Source organism: Triturus cristatus, chromosome 4_1 (genome assembly GCF_964204655.1).
Source record: "Triturus cristatus chromosome 4_1, aTriCri1.1, whole genome shotgun sequence".
Taxonomy (NCBI): domain Eukaryota; kingdom Metazoa; phylum Chordata; class Amphibia; order Caudata; family Salamandridae; genus Triturus; species Triturus cristatus.
Genome location: NC_140585.1, coordinates 742750078 through 742771454, shown reverse-complemented (window position 1 = coordinate 742771454; position 21377 = coordinate 742750078). Strand labels below are relative to the sequence as shown.

General features: G+C 45.7%; 1 protein-coding gene across 1 annotated transcript in view; it reads right to left on the bottom strand.

Annotated features, from left to right (window-relative positions):
• Window positions 1–21377, bottom strand: part of LOC146855449 (stabilin-2-like) — a 1111419-nt gene that overhangs the window by 809515 nt on the left and 280527 nt on the right. The gene's annotated exons all lie outside the window — the stretch shown is intronic.

The following is a 21377-nucleotide window of genomic DNA, read 5'->3' as shown; positions in this document are numbered from 1 at the left end:
GTTAAATAAAGGTAGGTGGGTCGCATATGTTTGTCATTCAAAAATGCGGGTCGTGGTTCTAAAATGTTTGGGAACCACTGCCCTGGAGTATTGATCTTTTATTATCATTCTTTCTGCTGATCCCAGAAACCTCTTGGCAGACAAAGACAAGAATGCAATAACATTTCTAAAAGTATCACTAAACATCTCCACACTTAACACTCCTTCTTTCTGTCTTAGCAAAGGACTCTTTCTTGGACCTAACTAGGATATATTGCAGCAGGATATTGTTCTTGAACGTTTGCCTCTATAAGGAGCACTGGCCACTAGAGGTCTTGGTTCCCACTATAAAATAATTGCAAATAAAAAAGGATGTCCAACTTTCACATACTAGATACATAGTATTGCAGATGGGTTGCAGTGACTACGGGGGAGGTTTTCACTCAGATGTTCTGTGTGACACCAAATGGACAGCGAGGGCAAAGCTTGAGTTGTCTATGATGCCACTCGGAACTCTGAGGTGAAAAACATTCCCACTGTTTAATATTTCCCAACTATAAGTTTATGTTATGTAGGTCCCACCCAAACTATGTGCCCCTGTATTCAACAGAGATGTAGGGCTAGAGGAGTCTTGCGGTAGGCTAGCCAATTTTGCCTCACCTGTCACCATTCATAGCCACATTACAAATGATGTTCTGCTACCCACCTCCATCTCCACCTAGCCATCACTCCACTCTCCCACCTAAAAATGAATGCCTGACATACCGCAATCCCAAGCACCACAAACTCCCTTACAACCTCAAATATAAAAAAAATATCCTGGTGACCTACTACACACCCTCACCACTCTCTGCATTTACTATCCTCTTCCCGCAAAAATATAAATAAGAACCTGGTGTCTTATCATTCACCCGAAAACCCTTTTATTCAATACACCGCTTTCCTAATAAAATAGGTATGATAGATTGTCTTCTACCACCCTCCACCACTATCTGCACTTTCGTTCCTTTTCCTAACTTGAAGCTGCACTCTCTGTTTTCCATTGGACAGGAAAGCTAGTGCTATGCTGACATGATCTCCCAGAGCCCCGTTAGTGTTGCCTGGAATTTGTTTATGACCCTTTTGCTTCTCACGCTTACTATACCATAGCAGTGAATAATCAAGTGTTGAATTTGGTATCCATGCTACTGCCTCTCAGCAAGAGTCATTCATATAATCCTTAATCTGGGCATGCACTGACTTGACCCACAGCCTCATCCATCACCCTGTGCCAATGACAGTGGTACATGAATAAGGAGGTGCCTGTGGATTGTGACTCATGAGAGTCACAGTCCACAGGCACCTCCTTATTTCACAGAGCTTAACGTGTGCTTCTTGTGTTCAGACTCCATTTCACAATATCTTGAAACTCCTACAATTTAACTGGGCTACTCTGCAATGTCCAATGATTTTCCAGTCTGTTCGTTGGTTCGTTGGCTCTTCAGCTCACTTTACTGTCAGCTGGAGGTATGTTGCTTTTTTATCCTCTCGTTAGAGTCTGCATACTTTTGCATATGTTTCCTTGATTCTTATAAGACATTCAACTGCTATCATTTGAATCTGTTTCTTCAGTTTCTATTTTATAAGCATCATATGTGAATGCAGCCAGTAGGAGTATGAGCCAGTATGAGTGTAGAGTATGCTTCATTAAACAATCTCATCTACCAGTCTGCAAATTATGCTTGATAGCAAGGTTTCTGGAGAAAAGGTTTGCATTTCCCACCAGTTACCTGGCTTGATGCTTGGCTTCAAAATCTAAAATCCACCTTAGGATGCAGGAAGTAGTTTCATTATTATTTAAAAGTCAAATCAAGTCAAGCGAGCATGCCTATATATATGTAGGCTGCATTTTTTACAGAAAATATTATAAGAAAGATACTCAACCATCTACTACATCGATGCATGCTTCTTTTCAGTTCATGAACACTGTATACTCCAATATTACAATAGCAAAATAAATAGTTGGCAATGGTTTCTCTTTCCATTTCTTTTTACCTTACTTTATTAAAATGTTCTTGAGAAAACAAAATCAAAAAGACAAAACAAAATCTCATCAAAAAAATTACACACATGTAAAGGTAGTGGAGCAATGTTTAAATGAGCCAATGCTTCCCTCTCCACAACCCCCAAATACTAGCCTCAGCTATTGTGATCCCCTTCTAGACCAACCAATCTCATGTCCTGATTTCTTGAATACTTTTATTAATAGTCTCAATTTTAAAACGGGCCCACAAGGGTCTCCAGTTCATCTTATACTTTTGACGACATCCACTCCTCTACTGAACTACTTTCTCCGTGTTCATGCATTGATAATGCTTCTTTGCCTGTTTTACACTGTGGATGGTGCTGTCCACCCCCATGCTCTCGCTAGTTCCCACAAGGCAGCCAAAGGGACAACCATAGGTTCTGATATACATGAAGTTCATTTTCCCTGAAGTTCTCTGGGGGGGCCAACATAGGTTCCAAGGGCAGACTCCACCCCAGTACATACCAAATTATTTTTTCAGATTGTCCCGACCTATTTAATAACACTCCCAACAATGAGTCTAAGATTGTTCCACCCTCCATCTCACATTGCAGGCAAATTGGACTGCTCGCCCAACCGATCACATATAATTTCATTCTTGTGTTGTATTTCTTGTGCTGCATGTTCAGTTCCACCAATCACAGGTTAGCTGTTAGCTTGTTGTTTCACCTCACCGAGAAAAATGAATGCCTCACTTGAGTTAGCCTCTTATAGAAGCTCACCACAAGCTGCCAGTTCTCTATTAGCATGATAAGATAGCCAGTTTATCAATTACCATTTACAAATAAATGCCTGCTATTGGTTTAGTTTCAATCCTCTCCAGCATCAAACTAGTTTTGAATGAGGAAACTCGATGACCTCCCAGCTTTCTTTTAAGTAACTATTTTCCTTTGCCATGCATCACTTATAATTTAGAACATTTTATAAGTTATAAAATGTTCTTGTGACCATGTTCATAGTCATTCTTTAGGCTACCGATTAACTTGATTGAGTTATTTTCCAATAAATTACTTAACTTGGAGATGCCTATCTGGTCACATCTCTGAAAACTTTACCTCCTTAAGGGCCCTCCCAGTCCATAAAGGCACTGCATGTTGAGCCTTTGCTTCCATCCAGATACATTCATAGCATCCTTCTTAGCATTAAAGAATAGCATTAGCACCTCAGGGAGTAGTCTGCCTGCTACACAAGCAGCTAACAAATCACTTTAGCCCCATAATACCTTTTTCTACCTAGGTTGCCATAATCATTGGTGGGGATGTCTTCAACCATTGATTTGCCAACGTGAACTGTGAAGCCTACTAGTAATAACTAAGTTAGGCTGCATTAACCCCCCGTGAAACATTTTCAGAGCTATTTGCATTGCCCCATCTATCCATGCAAACATTCTGAGCTCCCAGCTCTTCACATTTCTTAAGAAGAATCATATAAAACATATGAGATGTTTGTTTTACATAAGGTTGTGATGCCTCTTTAGTCAATGTATTCCAAAATATCACAGAACCCATACCATTAACTAAATGCTTATTTTTCGTTTTGGTTAACAGGTTGAATACTTCATAGCAAAAGGAGAAAATGTGAACACAGAACAGAGAAAAAAGCCAATGTAAGTACTCTGTCAGAAGCTATCCTGTCTTCTTCAGTGGTTTTCTGGCAATGTGCTTAAGCAATTAGTTGTACCTGTCCACATGGATGATTGGATAGTCTTTACTCCTAGAGTCTTACAACATGTATTTTGAATTAAAAGGTGTACTATGACTAATCAATATTTTTTTCTGAAACACTACCTTTGAAAAGTATTATAATACAATTACTGGAAACACGCCAAGGTCAACCACCTCCTGAAGAAACCCTCCGCTGACCCCACAGACCTTAAATACTTCAGGCCCATCTCCCTCCTTCTATTCGCAGCCAAAGTCATTGAAAAGTCCATCAACACCCAGCTAGCAAACTTCATCGAAGCTAACAATGTCCTGGACATCTAGGAATCCGGATTCCTATGCAACCATAGCACCGAGACCACCCTATTCGCTGACAGCAACGACATCCACTCCCTCCTAGACCGGGGCGAAATGGCAGCCCTCATCCTCCTGGACCTCTTGGCTGCCTTCAACACCGTCTCACATCACACCCCAACCACCAGACTCCACGATTACTGGATCTGCTCATTCCTCACCAGCAGAATTCAGCGAGTCAGACTCCCACCCTACCTCTCAGAAACAACAGAGACCAACTGAGGAGTTCCCCAGGGCTCCTCCCTCAGCCTCACTATCTTCAACATCTATATGGCCCCTTACGCAACCATCATCAAGAACCACGGGCTCACTTATACCGACAACACCCAGCTTATCCTCTCCCTCACCAATGAACCCAACATCAGCAAACACAACTTCCAAAAAGGAATGAAAGCCACCACCACCTGAATGAAGAACAGTTGCCTGAAACTCACCTTGGAAAAAACAGAAGTCCTCATCCTGGGCTCTACCCCCTCCACATGGGACAACTCCTGGTGCCCCCCCCCACTGTAGGAAATCCCCCCACCCTGACGGACCATGCACGAAACCTGGGCATCATACTGGACTCATCGCTCACAATGAACCGCCAGACCAATGCCGTATCTTTGACCTGCTTCAACACCCTCCGCATGCTTCGAAAGACGTTCAGATGGATCCCATCTGAATCTCGATAAACCACCACGCACACTCTCATCAGTAGCAGACTAGATTAAGGCAGCACGCTCTATGCAGGAATCAACAAGAAACTCCTTCGCAAGCTCCAGGCCATCCAGAACGCCGCAGCTAGACTGATTCTCGACATCCCCCAACTGTCACGCTCCCCTGAACTCTGGCGTCGGAGCTGTGAGCGAGGGCGATAAGCGTGTGAGATACATCTCTCGCCAGGACCACAACTGCCATCATTCCCGCAGCGTCAGTGGCACATGTGCACACTGATGACGCGACACAATACCCGGAAGAACAAATACAGGGAGGGTGAGCCAGTTCCTTGCTGCGTAATCTGTTTGGAGCTTAGACCGGAGCAGAGGCATAAACGAGGAGAGCGGAGACGCTGGACATCTGTTACTCTGCAAGAGCGGTAAGGGTGACGCAGTCACCAGTCTTGGCTATAGTAAGGCTTGAGAAGGTATCAAGCCTCTTCAGAGTCCTTTTGGCTAACTCTAAGAACTTCCTGATTAGATACACTCATAAGACATTAAGGGCCTCATGTAGATCGCCAAATACCGGTCGGTAACGGCCGATTTTCGGTAATTATACCGTTACTGACCGGTATTTTGGCTTTTGGTATGTAGGGGGATCATTTTTGAATTCGGTAATTTACCGAATCGGTAAAATTACCGAATCGGTAATTTTACCGATTCGGTAAATTCCGAATACAAAAATGAGATGTAGGGGGAGTGTGTGGGTGATGTTTTGAGTCGGTATTTACCACCAACTAATAGTTGGTGGTAAATAATTAATGGATGTGTGTAAGCATTTTGAAGCGCTTAGCAGTGTGCAATGTGGCAGACATACATGCCCTTAGGGCATGTATGTGTGCCACATGTGCACACATGGCCGTATCAGGGGTGCAACAGGGTGTCAATGTGACACCCTGCCACCCTTGCATGTTCTCCACCATTACCGAATCGGTATTTACCGATTCGGTAATGAGGCATACCTTCCTCTCAATGGGAAGATATGCCTCATTACCGAATCGGTAAATACCGATTCGGTAATTACCGAATTGTAACGAATCGGTAAAAATTACCGACTCATTACCTACATACGAGTTACCACTTCTTAAATACCGATTCGGTAACGTTCGGTATTTAAGAAGTGGTAACTGGTATGCTACCTACATGAGGCCCTAGGTGTACGGGGTGCTTCATTATGTTTGTATGTGAACTTTGATTTCCATGACGATTCATCCTATGAACGGGCCACATGGATATTTGGGCTGTGCTTAAACAGTCAACATTGTGAGGGGCAGGAGATCAATGCCTGTTCTAAACGTTTAACCTTGAAGAGATGACATCGACAATACTTTATGTTTGTTCTTATGTTTTCCTTATTAACAGGGGATAGTGGTGTGTGTCGTGTACTCAACCTCCCCTGTGATGCAAGATCAATTCCTTATTGTGGTGGGTAACGATTGGAGTGAGTGTGTGTGGTTCTTACTTATGGTTTGTTTCACTATATGCTGATTGGTGTTTTCTTATCTTTCGATAGTCTTCAGAGTATAAGTCAACTCACGAAAATAATGTTTACAAAGCTTCGTGTTATTTTCCTTTACAGTTAGTTACATCTTGTAGTATAGTTACAGTGGACATTGAACAGGCAATTAACTGTGTTTCTTGTGTTTTAGGTCTCCCTCCCTGCAGTCCCCGTCCTTTCCTTCCCTCGCTTAATCATTCCAACCCTCTGTGCTATTATAGCATCAGAGAGTGGCGCAATTGAGAGGTGGACCCATTTGAGCAATGTACCAATCCTGGGAGTTTGCAATAAAACCTTGACACCAATGCAGCCACATCACCCAACACCTCCGCGATCTCCACTGGCTCCCAGTCGAAAGAAGAATCACCTTCAAACTCCTCACCCACGCATACAAGGCCATGCACAACACCGGACTAACATACATGAACAACCCCCTCGTGAACAACCCCCTCCCCTTCCACGCACCCAAAAGACACCTGCGATCAGCCAACCTCTCTCTGGTCACCATCCCACACATCTACAGGACCAGAACAGGAGGAAAGTCCTTCTCCTACCTTGCATCCAAGGCCTGGAATGACCTCCCCCTTCACCTCCAGCAAGCCCCCACACTGTCCAAGTTCAGGAAGGACCTCAAGACCTTGCTCTTCGGATGATCCCAGCACTCAACAGAGCCACCACCCCTCCCTCCCAGCGCCTTGAGACTCTCACAGGTGAGTAGTTGCGCTATACCAACCCTGATTGAATGATTGAATGTTATAAATTGTGACAATGCTACTGCTTAGAAGGTGGATCTACTTTGAATACCTTGACATCTGGATGGTTCCAGGGTCCACACTAAACCTATTCTTATTCTTTCAATGTGAATCCCCAAGTTGGGTCGATTGGAAAGTGGGTGATTAGTTATAAAACCCAGAATCTCAACATATATCCTTGGCCAAAATTTGATCTTCTCTTGAGGTTTCTCCCTCTCTGTATAACTCCCAATATGTGACTATGTGTAAGTAGGAATTCCTGTCTTCAGAAGGCGTAGAGTTGCCAGTAATTGACAGATTCCCTGGCTTTGCATGTGATTTTTGGGTAAATGACGGACCAACCCCCTAATTGTTCTTGAACTATGGCTTAATGAAAGTGCTTCAGAGAATGGAGGGTTTAGCTAGTTTGGGAAGAATGCCTGTTTTAAAGGTGGTGTTTTTTAAATATAGTTGTCAAAAATGTGACACATTTTCTGCATATTCTTTCAGACAGAATCGGAAGTGTGCCAATGTTAAAATATATCTATTTGTCTGTTCAGAAGTGAAAGTATTGCTGTGGGGTAAGTCTAAGCTATTTAACACTGCTTAGACCGAAGATACATGCTTTTGATTTACTCCACCATTTCCTTTGCTGGATTCTGCATTGCCCAGAAATAGTGTTTAAGATAGACTGCTGTTAGACCTGACAGCCTTGAGGGGTTGGTCTCCCCCCAAACTGTTTGCCTTCTCCCTTCCTGTTTCTGCTGAACTTCCATTTTGTTGGCTTTAGGACTCTGTTGACTTTACCACTGCTAAATAGTGCTAAAGTGCTTGTGCTCACTCATTAAAACATGGTACAATTGGCCTACCCCTGATTGGCCCATTTAATTTACTTATAAGTCCCTAGTAATGTGGTACAACATGTACCCAAGGCCTGCTGTAAATTAAATGATACTAATGTGCCTGTAGCACTTATTGTAGCACCCACTTAAGTAGCCCTTTCAAACACATCTCTGGCCTGCCATTGCAGCCCGTGTGTAGGTTTAATCTGTCCTTTCATCCTGGCCAAGTAACCCTTTACCCCCTTGAGAGAGAGAGGCCTATGCTGTTCCTAGCATCATGGTCCGTCTGGTGATATATAATAGAGATGTGCACGAAACATGGGTGCAAACTATTGGGAGTGTGGAAATAAATGCATGGCTTCAATGGTAAATGCTGATGTCCCCTTGGTATTAGTGGGGATGATTACCAACGTATCGCCTTCCTCCTCCTTTTTCCTTTTTCCTACCCTCCTCCTCTACCTCTACGCAGTACATGTGCAATATTCTCCATGTTATGGCTGGATGGAAGAGGCATCTATGAAAGGCTTTTTATCCCTGAAACATTATTTGTGGGGACGAATAGCATGCTAAAGCAATGCGTGGCTTAACAACGCAGTCAATACCACAACTGTGTTGTTACCATGAGTTCCTTTACAATGCAAGTCATTACAATGGCTTGTTTAGGGAAGGCTGGACTTTGGAATAGTTTAAATCACTATTCCAACTCCAATGGGTGTATCAATAGGGAAGGTGTTGGACTTAAAATCCAACACCAGTCCAACACCGCATTCCCTAAAGCAAGTCGTTGTAATGACTTGCGTTGTAATGGAACTCATGGTAACGTTGCAGTCGTAGTACTGGCACTACGTTGTAATGCCTGCATTGTAATAGATATTTTCCAGTCCATGTACAATTTTCTCCACATGATGGCTGGATGGGAGAGGCATCTATGAAAGGCTTTTTATCCCTGACAAAATTATTTGTGGGGCTCACTCCCCAAAAAATGTGTGTGCGGGGGCAAACACTCTGATCAGAATGGCACTGGGCCAGATGTTGGTTTGTAACTGTAGTACGATGCTGGTCCATAACAGAATGGACACAGATTTCAAATGTGTGAAATATTGACACTATTTGATTTGGCGGCAGTGGTTCCAACGTTTTTACATTTTTTAAAAAGATTGCTGGTGGCAAACCAAAATTGACATGTGTAGAACTGCTGTGTTTAACACAGCAGCTGGGTGGTCATGGAGGGCCTCTATTTAATGAGGTGCCCGTGTCTCTCGACTGTTTGTAGTCTAACTGGTGGACACTAATATGGGACACGTCCCTTCAGCTTTAAATACACTTGCTGTGCCTGTGCTGGTGGTTAAACAGATGGACTGGCGGCACCGACAGTGAGTGATGAAAAATTACTTTGCTCCCGACATGCAGTGCTCCTGAGATCCTGAGATACTGGTATGAAAGTGTTGTGGGCCTGGATAAACGGAGTGATGGTGTTCAGATTGATTTGATGGTTTGCTAACTTGGAGCAACAGCCGGTTAGCCTCACTGCAAATTGTTCACTTGTAAACGTTATGACTTTTTTTTTTTTTTTTTTTTTTTTAAAACCTTTATTTTCAAAAGTCTGGACACAGCTATTCAGCCGACAACCCGGAGGTTCGGCAGCTTCGGTAAAGAAGAACAGAGATGCGTCCACAGTACAGTGACGGAGGAGTGCAAAGATTCCATTTTTAAATAAACACAAAACACACAACAACCCCCAGCAAGGCAAGAACACTGAATGCCCATGGTGATAGCCCCCCAGGGGAGGCAGGACCCCAATCATCTACCATTTACAGTACCGTGAAAAGAGGAAGAAGGGGGACAGCAGAGGCCAAAGAAGTCCATTAACCATACTGAGCTGGAAAGAAGGTTAGGAGGAAAGCTGTTCCTCGGGGGGATCCAGATCAGGGGCAAGACAAATTCCCCCCCTGTATTGGTTCCACCGCCCCCAGATGGCGTGCCACTTCCGAGGGCGGCCTCTAGCGCAGTATACCGTCTTCTCCCTTAGTATACTCCAGTCCATATTTTCTTTCCACGCGGTCAATGTGGGGGGGCCCACGGATCCCCACAATCGCGCTATATCTCTCTTAGCGACCATGTTGCCCAGAGTCACCCATTGTGATCCGTGGGCCCCCAGACATTCAGGAGACAACACCGCGCTTCCGGCTGCATAGCAATGCCCGTCACCTCCCCCATCACTGCATGGACTCTCCGCCAGAATTCCGTGATGACACCACATTCCCAAATGATATGCAGGAAAGTACCCACCATACCACATCCCCTCCTGCATAGGCCGTCCTCCGAGAATCCCATGTGAACCAGCCTTGGCCCCGTCACGTACACTCGATGCAGTATTTTAAGCTGCACCAGCCTCAGACGCGACGGGATCGCAACCTCCCTAGGAGAGGAAACAGCCGACTGCCAATCCTCGTCATCCAACTCGAGGCCATCCCTAGACCACTGGTCCCTCAACCCCAGAAGCATATCCGCCCGGACGTTTATCAGTTTCTTATAGATGAGCGAGATCGTGCTCTCGGGCATATGACCATCAAGGACCCGGTCCTCCAAAGGAGAGGACTCAGGCACCTTCTCACCCTCTATGAGGACTGATCGGAGGGCGTGACGCACCTGAATATAGCGGAAAAACTCAGATGGTCCCAGCTCATACTCCTTCTGCAACTCTTCAAAGGACTTCACCCTCCCCTTAATCAGGACATCTCCGACCCTGGAGATGCCGATCAAGTCCCATTTGTCAAAGCCTTTTGTGTGCCAAAGCCTACCCAATCTCTCAGATTCAAACAGCGGGGTAGCGAGGGTGAGCCTATCCTTCCAGCCCAGCGAGTCAGTTGCCATCTTCCACACACGCACCGCCACACCAGTGGGCCCCGTGAGGGACGAGTCCAGGGACCGCGAATACAACGCCCTGTAATAGTTACCACCACGCAGCAACCACCTGTCCATGGCATACCCAGGGCTGAGGGCCGGGCCATAAAACCCATGATTAATCGCACTCAGCTGGGTGGCCCAATAGTACCGTCGGATGTCTGGAAGCGCAATACCCCCGTCGTACCATGGGAGCGTCAACTTTGCAATAGCTATTCGCGGCCGCCCGTCCCACAGCAACGCTCGTTGGAGGCCTTCGACCTCCCGAAAGTAGTTGGCCGGTACCCAATCCAAAGTATTCTGCAGCGCGTAGAGGAACCGGGGAAGAGACATCATTTTGAACAGGGCCGCACGCCCAACGAGGGAGAGCGGCAGCCTCCGCCAGCCCTCCACATCCCGCCTCAGGCGCGCTAGGGGGGGGAGCAGGTTCCTCTCATATCGCACGGCAGAATCCATGGAGATAAAGATCCCCAGATACACGAAGCCCTGCTGAGCAACCTGGATCGAACAAGTTCGAGGGATCGGTGGAACCTCGCCACTAAGAACATATAAATACGATTTACTCCAGTTGATAACGAGACCCGAGTTCCTACCGAAAGATGTGAGTACGTCACAGACCACTATAAGTGATTTCTTGGGTGAGGCAAGATACAACAGGATGTCATCAGCATAGAGCGATATACGGTCCTCGTGCTCAGGTGACCATCTAAGTCCCCGTATATCCGGGTGCCAGCGTATCCACGCAGCCAGCGGCTCAAGGGCGAGGGCGAACAGCAATGGCGACAGGGGACAACCTTGCCGAGTACCCCTCCCAAGCTGAAACGGAGTCGACGCCCGGCCATTTACCACCACACTCGCAAGAGGGCCCTCATACAGCAACCTCACCCAGCTCACAAAACCGTGGCCAAAGCCGAACTTGGTCAACACGGCCCACAAATATGCCCATTCCACCGTGTCAAAGGCCATCGTGGCATCGAGAGATGCCACAATAGCTGATTCACGCAGCGTGCCCGCCCTGGCGATTACACCATGAAGGCGCCGAAGATTTAACGCTGTGTTACGGTGCGGGATGAACCCGGATTGATCCGGATGGACCAAGTCACCGATTACCCTGATCAACCGGGCCGCCAGGATTTTAGCCAGGATTTTCGGCTCTGCGTTAAGGAGTGAGATAGGCCTATATGAAGCGCACTTATCTCGGGGTTTGCCCTCTTTGTGTATAACCACAATCGTCGCCAGTCGCTGTCCAACGGGAGGGCCCCACTCCCCCGCGCCTCCACGAACATGGCGCGCAGGTGAGGGGCAACCCTATCCGGAAATAGCTTGTACAGGTCGACCGGCAAGCCGTTCGGACCCAAAGCCTTGCCCGAGTTCAACGCGCGGATAGCCCCCGCCACCTCATCGACCGTTATGTCACCATCTAGATCGTCCCTATCTATATCAGAGAGACAGGGCAATGCAATATCACGCAGGAGGTCATGCGAGTCCTCGGGCAGCCTGTCCGACACTGAGGCATAAACCATACGGAAATAGTCCGAGAAACACTGCACAATCCTCTCAGATTCCACAATCACCTCTCCCCCCTCTCCCGTCAACTCCGGCACTACTCTATTGACCCGTTCTTTTTTGTCCAGCCAAGCCAGGAGTTTCCCGGCCTTGTCACCAACATCATACAGACGGCCCTGCTGTTCCCTACCAAGGGTCTTAGCGGCATTCGTCACCAGGTCCTTATACTCGGATTGCTTCAAGCACAGCTCATGCAGTGAGGCCTCTGTAACCTCCTCCTCCAGCGCTCCCTCCAAAGCAGCGATCTCCTCCTCAACCTGCAAAACCTCGCCATCTCTCCGCCGCTTGGCAGCCACTACAAGGGAGAGGGCTTCCCCTCGCAGCACGGTCTTAAATGCTTCCCACAGCGACACTGCCGAGTCCACGGATCCCTGATTGTCCTTGAAAAAATTATCTACTGTCTTTACCAGCGCGCTGCGCATCTTGGGGTCTCGGAAATACCAAGGGTTGATAGGGGCCACCCCTCCCCCTCCCTCTCGACCCAGATCCAGCCTGACCCACACCGGCGAATGGTCAGATATGCCACGCGCCATGTGCCTGGCCTCAGACACCAATGAGGCATGCGCAGCCAGAGTGAGTAAGTAGTCAATCCTAGAAAGGCTACCATGCGCCCCGGAGTGGAAAGTGTATTGGCTCTGTGTGGGGTGCCGGAGCCTCCAGCAGTCTATCAGGCCAAGCGTATCTAGAAAGTCTGGAAGCCACTTCTGAGCCCCCCCCCCGTGTCTCTGGGCGGGTATCTATCCAGCAGGCCGGAGCCAACAGCGTTGAAATCCCCTCCCACTACAAGCATACCCCCCGGAAGATCCAGCAGGGCCCTACCCAGATCTGTGAAAGTGGAGGCCTGCAGGGCCGGCGGGACATAAACCGAAACTAAAACCAAAGTTCTTCCTTCCCACCGCCCCGCCACCGCCACAAACCTCCCCCTATCATCAACAATGGTGGAGTCCACCTCAAATGGTAGCGAGGCTCTGACTAGGATGCCCACACCCCTGGACCCAGAGGAGAATCCCGAATGAGCTATGAATTTATAACCCTTCCTACTCAGGGCATAGCACGTATTACCTATAAGATGCGTCTCCTGCAGCAGGGCGACATCCGGCAATGACCGTTTCAAGAATTGCAAAACAATCCCACGCTTAATGCGATCCCCCAAACCATTCACATTCCAGCTTATAACACTTAAACCCCTACCCCCCATCCCCAAACGTAAAGAGGCCCACCCCACACCCGAAGAGCCCCCATGGAACAGTCCTGGAAATAATCACTATGCCTTGCTGAAACAAACCCCCCAACAACAACCCCAAAATCCCGAAAACCCCCCCCCACCCTGCACCCCTGCTGCAGCTTACAAAGCCCCCCCAACTTGCAGTGTGCCTGTCGCCCTACCAAACCCAAAATCTACAAAAAGTACCCTAAGGGAGGAAAGAGCTCCCCTCGTCCTCCCACAACCTCCGTGTTTACTGCAAGTCATTATCTAAAGTCAGTCCGAGTCAGTCCGGTTCCGAATACATCAACCTTGTTCATCCCGGCCACTGTCCCCGTCTACAGCAGTGTCCTCTTCCGTGCGTCGTCGAGGCAGAGCGTCCAGCCATTCATCCGCCATGGCAGGTGACTCAAAGAAGAATGTTCGGTCTTCAAACACCACACCTAGTCTGGCAGGGAAGAGCATGGCGTATTTCAGGTCCCTCTCCCGAAGCCTCCTCTTCACCCCCAGGAAGCCCTGCCGCTGCCTCTGTACCTGCTGGGTGAAGTCAGGATAGAAATTCACCGACGCGTTCTGGAAGGGGACCGGGCCCGTTACCCTCGAGGCCTGCAGGATGGCGTCCCGGTCTCGAAAATGAAAGAGCCGGGCGACGATCGGCCTCGGTGTGGCTCCCACCTTGGGCCGCCCACTAGGCACTCTATGGGCCCGCTCAACTGCGAAGAACTTCCCTAGACCCTTAGGCTGCAGATGATTGAGCACCAAATCCTCCACGAGCAGGTCCACTGAGATCTCGTCCGAGGACTCCGGGACCCCGATAATGCGCACATTGTTGCGCCTGGCCCGGCTCTCGAAATCCTCCAGCCGACGGGCTGCGAGATCATGCTCGGTCCGCAACTTACGGACCTCGGTCTGCAGGTCCGAGACATCATCGGCGAGGCCCGTGGTCTTGATGTCCAGGGATTTGACCCGTTCATTTGTTTTGCCCAAGTCCGCGCGGATCAGGTTAACATCCACCAAGATGGTATCCACTTTGTGCGCCAGGGCATCAAACTGTCTCCCAATCGAGGTCTGCAGCCCATCAAGTGCACCCATGACATCCTGCAGTGAGAGCTCCGGGGCCAAGGGTGAAGCAGTCTTCTGTGTATCCGGGGACTGGCTCGGTGCACCCGGTGACCCCTTCTGCTGGGCATAGCGGTCCATGTTATTGGCTTGAGTGTAGGCTCCCCGCCTGGTGGCCTTGGGCTTCGGGCGATCCACCTCTGCTTTGCCCGACATGGTGGGCTCGAGCAGGTCGGGTCAAACAGGACTGCCCTCTCTCAGCGAGAGAAAGCAAGAGTGCTCCGTCTTACGATGAGCCGCCAGTGTGGCATGCAGAGCGTCCAAATGATAATAAAGCAGACGCGAGCACTCCCTGGGCTGGGCAGACAAAGGGCGAGAAAGTGAAAGTGAAAGGATAGGGACCTCCGTCCGGCAGTTCACACCTCGCCTGGCCGCTGTTGTTCAATTAGAGGTCGGGCATCCTGCCAACTCGAGCCCGTGGCATCCCTCGGAGATGGGCCTCAATCTTCCGCCATGCATAACTCCGGTTCCCGGTGGGCGATTCGACCTCGGGTGGCATCGATCGCCTCCCTGACAAGTCATCTACACGATGCCATGCATACAAACAGGATTATATACAGGATAGACGACGGAGGGCACGAGGGTCTCGGGAGCTCAAAGCTCACGCGGCCATCTTGGTCAAGCGCTAGGCTCCTCCCCCCGTTATGACTTTTTTGACGCTGTGGTATACTTGTTATTCCGCATTGGGACGAGTGCAGTGGCGACATCTTTTTACAACCAGGATGTGCTCCCGTTATGTAGTCTATATGTAAACCGATGAGCGGGGGCAACAATCGTTCTGATTGCTATATGGATGGACCGGTTGGGGCACAACGCTTTACGTTACTGGGATAATAAGTAAACTGAAGATGGTGAAAATCTGTGTATTGTTGTGTGCAATTACTTACCAGTAAAAATTGGCATAATAATAAAAAATAGATTACATCTCCTCTGAAAAGTATATTGCTAATGCTTATCCTTCTTAGGCAACCACAGTTTTGAGTCCAGATACATTCTTCCCTTGGCCTATTGGTAGGCATTCACCTGGGAGTCACGTGGTAAATATCAAAAATCCAAGATGCAGCTGAAATGATTGGTGTTTGCAGTATTTCTAAAACTTGTGGGGTATGATCTGTGCATATTTTATTTCTTACTATCGGTCCACTACTTCTCTCTTTTTTAATACAGATCCGGTGCATAATTGGGTGATTACTAGTCCTCTATCCCTGATGAAGTTGCCAGTAAGACTTTGTGTGGCAATGAATCATGTCGCCCGTTCACACTAAAATGGTCTCAACATGTGACTTGGTTTTAATCATGAGTATGGGTATGGAATAAAGGTATATGCTAGACCACATTCAACTAATTTTAGTTGATTTTTTTCTGAGGAAGATTGTATACCCATTTCTTCCTTTATGAGGATCAAAGGAAGCTTAGGTGTGTATTTGTCTTTAGAGAAGTACACACAAGTAGCACTATTAGATTCAGTCTTGGTGTTGGTTCCTCAGGTTTTATAGGAAAGCTGCCAATGATGATAAAGTGAGGAAGTTGATGAGTAGCAGCCAACAGACTCGTGGTGGCCACTTACGTGAGGTACTTTCTATAAATATCTTTTTTCTTACAACCTTTATGAACTGTATTGATGTCTATGTCCTCTGTCACTGGGCCTGATAAACATATCACACACAGGCACAGGGTTAGTCACTGAATGGGTAGTGGAGGGCAACCCTCCCCTAACAAAAAACTCAGGAGCCAAGGTTTGCCTTAGGAGATATATATACTTTGTGTGACAAGTATCAAGGGTTGTGCTGTTAGTACAATCCTCAGTGGGTGAAATTTAGTACAGTGTCCAGCCTGTGCTCCATTGTGGTAAGCCTGAACTTTTTATTTTGTCACGGTCTTGGGCAACAAGGTACCCTCAGTTGGAGCTTTGCAACTTTTGGCACTACTTTTTTCTAAACCTTTAAAATTCAATATCTCCAGCTCTACTGATCGAATATTTTTCATTTTATTCTCAGATTACTTACTAGGTTTTACTCTATTTTTCTAAATTGATGTGGGATTTTTCTAGTGTTGTTTTTTCACTTTATTACTTTTTTGTGTGCTACATAAATACTGTCCATATTACCTCTAAAGTAAGCCTGATTGCTTTTGTGCCACGGTACCAAAGAGTTAAGCACATGTTAATTTAGCGACTTTTGTGGTTCACCCTGACAAGGAGTGTGGTTGTTACTTCAGAAAGGTTTAGCCCATCTCGACCAATAACCCAATTTCTCACAATTGCATTGGGCATATTTCCTACTAATGTGTCTTTAAGCAGTATATCCATTTAATGTACAGGCAGAGTGTTAGACCTGTCAGCCTTAGGGTGGTCTTCCCCCAAACTATTTGCCTGCTTACCGCCTCTTTTTGCTGATTCTTTTTGTTGGCCTTAGGACTCTGAGCACTTTACCATTGCTAACCAGTGCTAAAGTGCATGTGCTTCCCACCTAAAACATACTAACAATGGTTTATCTACAAATGGGATATTTAATTTATCTGTAAGTCCCTAGTAGAGTACACTACCTGTGCCCAGGGCCTGTAAATTAAATGCAACTAGTGGGCCTGCAGCACTGATTGTGCCACCCACACAAGTAGCTCTTTAAACATTTCTCATGCCTGCCACTGCCTGTATGTACAGTTTTACTGCACTGTCGACTTGTCATTTAAAACCCTTTGCCAAGCGTTAAAGCGTTAGTATTACACCTAAGGCACGCCTAAGGTTGGCACAATGAAGCTCCTAAGGCAGGGTGCTGTGTAAATAAAAGGAACGGCATGTACTTTTAAGTTTTGCATGTCCTGGTAGTAAAAAACATCAACATTCGTTTTTCACTACTGTGAGTCCTACTCCTGTATGCTTGTATGTATGAATATGATATTTCTAAAGCACAAACCTAGCCAAAAGGCAGCGGTTGTTGGACATAGTCAGTCTACATTAATTGAGATCCACTCGCTCCCAAAAGATACTGGGCCACGTATCAAAAATACATTTTGCATTACTTAAATAGTGAATTTTAGGTAATAGCTATTTAAGGAATGCAAAGCGGTGTGAAAGAAAATAGCGATTCCCTAATAGCGATTGCTAAAGATTCTCAATCGCAATTAGGTAATCGCTATTAGGTAATACTACTCCATTTGTTCCTATGGTTTTGCATTACCTAATTTGTGATGACCTAAATGGTAATCGCAAATTAGGTAATGCAATACAAAGGCTGCCTGGGTGCCTAGGGCACCTCCCCAAAAGAATGTGCACATGTAAAACACACACATCTCCTAGTGGCATGTGTGCATTATATGACACTTTGAAAAATGCATTTTTGTGCATTTGTCCTAAATTGCACATGGTTACCAGCGACCTGGAGTTGATGTAATAGCATTTCCTAAATGCACAGTTTGCATTTAGAAAATGTTTCGTACATGTGCTTAGGGAATCGCAAATTGCGATTCTCTATTTGGAGCCACAATTTTAGGTAATCACAATTTTTGTGAGTACCTGAAATTGCGACTACTAAGCCTTTCATACACTTTGGAAGGCTATTTTGCATTCGCAAACTGTCGAATTTAGCAATTCGCACCGTTTGCAAATGCAAAATAGTTTCATACATGGGGCCCACTATCTTTTGAGTTTAATTTCACAGAAAGACAATCCAGCCTCCCTCTGAATCGAACGGCACATTTTGAACATTGGCTAACTCTTTACAGTGGACTACTGAGCATTTGTCAGTTTGACAGTAGAAGAAAACACAATTCAGGCTTTTTGGAATTTTGACCTAGAGGCACGACCACAACTTCCAATTGCAGCCTTATTACTGCCTTTGGTATGCCTTTTAACATACTTAGAGAATGGCATTCACATTTTTAGAGTGTTTTGGTTTTCCTTCCTTTCCCAAACTGAATCTATTGCAATGGGGATATCATCTATACAAAACACATATACTCACATCCCCAGAAATCTAGTTAAAGCTGGTATTTATTGTTTTTTTGTCACTGTCTTCTACGTAAATAATGCCACAAGTAATATTTTCATATAGCAGTACTCTTTGACCTGCCTCAGCTGTATGAAAGTAAATAGATGTAGTCAAACAGCAATACTTTGGTTTAGTTCTCAGTGCGGTACTTCTTCTCCAGACTTTCTAATTCTCTAGTTTTTCAACCAGCAGTTGGTTTCTCAGTATAATTTAACCACTAATTATTGTGTCATCAACTATAGATGAATGAACGGACAGGGTCACCAAGTATGAAAATCGGAAAGCAATTGTCCTTAGTCCAGCAGCTAGTACCATGAAGAAAAAGTATACAACCTTGTGCTATTCTGCCCACCGTGAAGATGATCTTAGACAAATTCAGAAAAATGTTGGTACTTTCTTACTTACAAATTCTACCGATTTTTAGGCTTAGTGAATGTCTCTCAGAAGGAAGGCAACTCGAATTTCCTACATATTTTATTCTGCAACAGAAACCTCGGCAGATGATGACACTGTGACTGTTTAGCGTTTGGTCAATGCTAAAATGCAGATATGCTTGGAAATTTATCAAAAATGATATGTGCTTAACATGATATGTGCGTATAGATCACAGACGTCAATAGAGCAATGAAGCACTATACAATTGTGATGCAAAGACAATGAGAGGTCATGAACAAGAATCTTGCTAGAGGAGAGAGAAGTGGATCTCATCTTTGTGGTCTAGGATTAGCAACCTCAGAAGCTCTACGAGGTGACATGTGGATGGATGTTATTGCATATTTTGACAGGCAGTTTGAGAAGTCTTGTCTTTATTTTATCTTTTTTTATGCTACTTCACTTTCTTGAATGGGGAGCGGTTATATTTAGAGAAGTAGAGACAACTTGAAGGGAGCCCCAAGAAAACAAAATGCATGGAAAGAAGTGACCTGACCACTTGAAACAAGAGGGCCAATCCCTAACAGTAGCGGAAAGAGGAAAGAGTAACCATCATCTTTGGCAGTAGGGATGATAAGGGAGGTGGCAATGAGGGGCATAAAAGAGAGAACTCTGTCCAGTCATGGAACTATTTTCTGATTGTCATCTAGAGTGAGGAGCTGTGATCAGGGAAGATATTTCTCCTACAGCCCAAAGTCTGCTGTCCTTCATTCAAGAGAATTAACCATCACCTGCTGCTGGAAAACTACCGTTTTCCATTCAGGAGAGCTACAAGAGACTTAAAGAAACTATGCTAGCTACAGATACTTCAGTGACTAAACAAATTACTTTGGGAAATACGACTTACTAAGTTCTAGCACAAGATGCTGTTTCCTCTCACTAGCCACCTAACTTGCATCAGTGCACAATGATAGCAATTAACCTGAATAATGCATCCATCCACATCTGGGTATCTTCAGCATGTGCTTGTTTCAAATAGACAATGCAAACCCGCTGGCTATCTCCTCAGGCAAAGTATGTCTTGTCACCAGTATGCATCATCCCTTGAGTTTCTGAAATAAGACTAAGATATTTCCCAAGGCCCAAATTATGGAGCTTTGTTGCCTAGAATTACAGCAGACTGAGAGAGTATGGCAATGTCATTCATGCAAGCACTGCTTTCTCTTTGCCAGCTCTTTTTCAAATTATTAGGAGTAGCAGAAGATATATATCTCCAGTAAGAACAGCTTCTCACATCTCATTACTGTGTTTTTGTGGATTGCGGGCAAAGAGGCAATCCAAGGCAGATGTTCTTTGAACTTCTCCTCCTCCTCAAATCCTTCACAGGTACATAAGGAGCTCAGCCTCATCCTCAGACCCTTGGGTACTGCATCAGTCTGGGAAAAGCCTCTCATATATGGTTCACAAGTTATTATTTATGAACCATTGCTAGACACATTCTTTAGTTCATCCTAACAAGGAACGATTCCAGGGAGGGTGATCGTGGTTTTCTAATATCTACATGAATACCTTCCGCTGACAGCGGGAGGGCCGCAGTGCATCACATCGAAAAGTCCTTTAATAGAAAGCTAAGGAGTTACGTTATGTTTGTTAACTACAGTTAATTATGAGCTTTTGGGATACTAGAAAGCTGTCCCCTACCTTTAGGGGATAACTTTATATGCTCTGACAAAATGGTCATAAAAACTACAACTGATTTTTCCAGAAAAGTTCAATGATATGGAGTGAGCGTTTCAGGAATCATAAAAAAAGAGGATCTGGCTCCATATATGCATTTATATTTCACACTAGGTCGGATTGTGCATATATACTAAATCACAATTAAATGTATCCAGAAACCATATGTAGAAATGACAATATGGCATTGAACCATAATACCATGGTGTTCAACTTCTCTCGAATACACCACTGTCAGCTTCGACATGAATATATAAGTGCTGGTTGTTAAGTCCATGCAGATAGAGCCTCTGAAACTTTAGCTGCCAAGTTAAGAGCAGGAAGTTCACTGAATCTAATCTTCAAAGGTCATATAGTAGGTAGGACTCCACAAGTCTGTTTTTGGTGCATAGTTAATAAATTACACGGATTGTTCCATTAGCATTGTTGTTGATGTTTTATGATTGTATTAGTGCCTCGCACACAAAAAACGATAGACACAGGCTGCAGTATGTCCTGCAGTATATTTTAGGGGTATTTCATGTGGCTCAAATGCTCCGAGAACATATACATGCATGAGGCTGAGAGCCTTTATAAGGGCACAAAAAATATATATATGCGCAAGGCCCGGCGCCTTAATAAGGGCGCAACTTGACTTGCAATATATTTGGTGGGTACAACT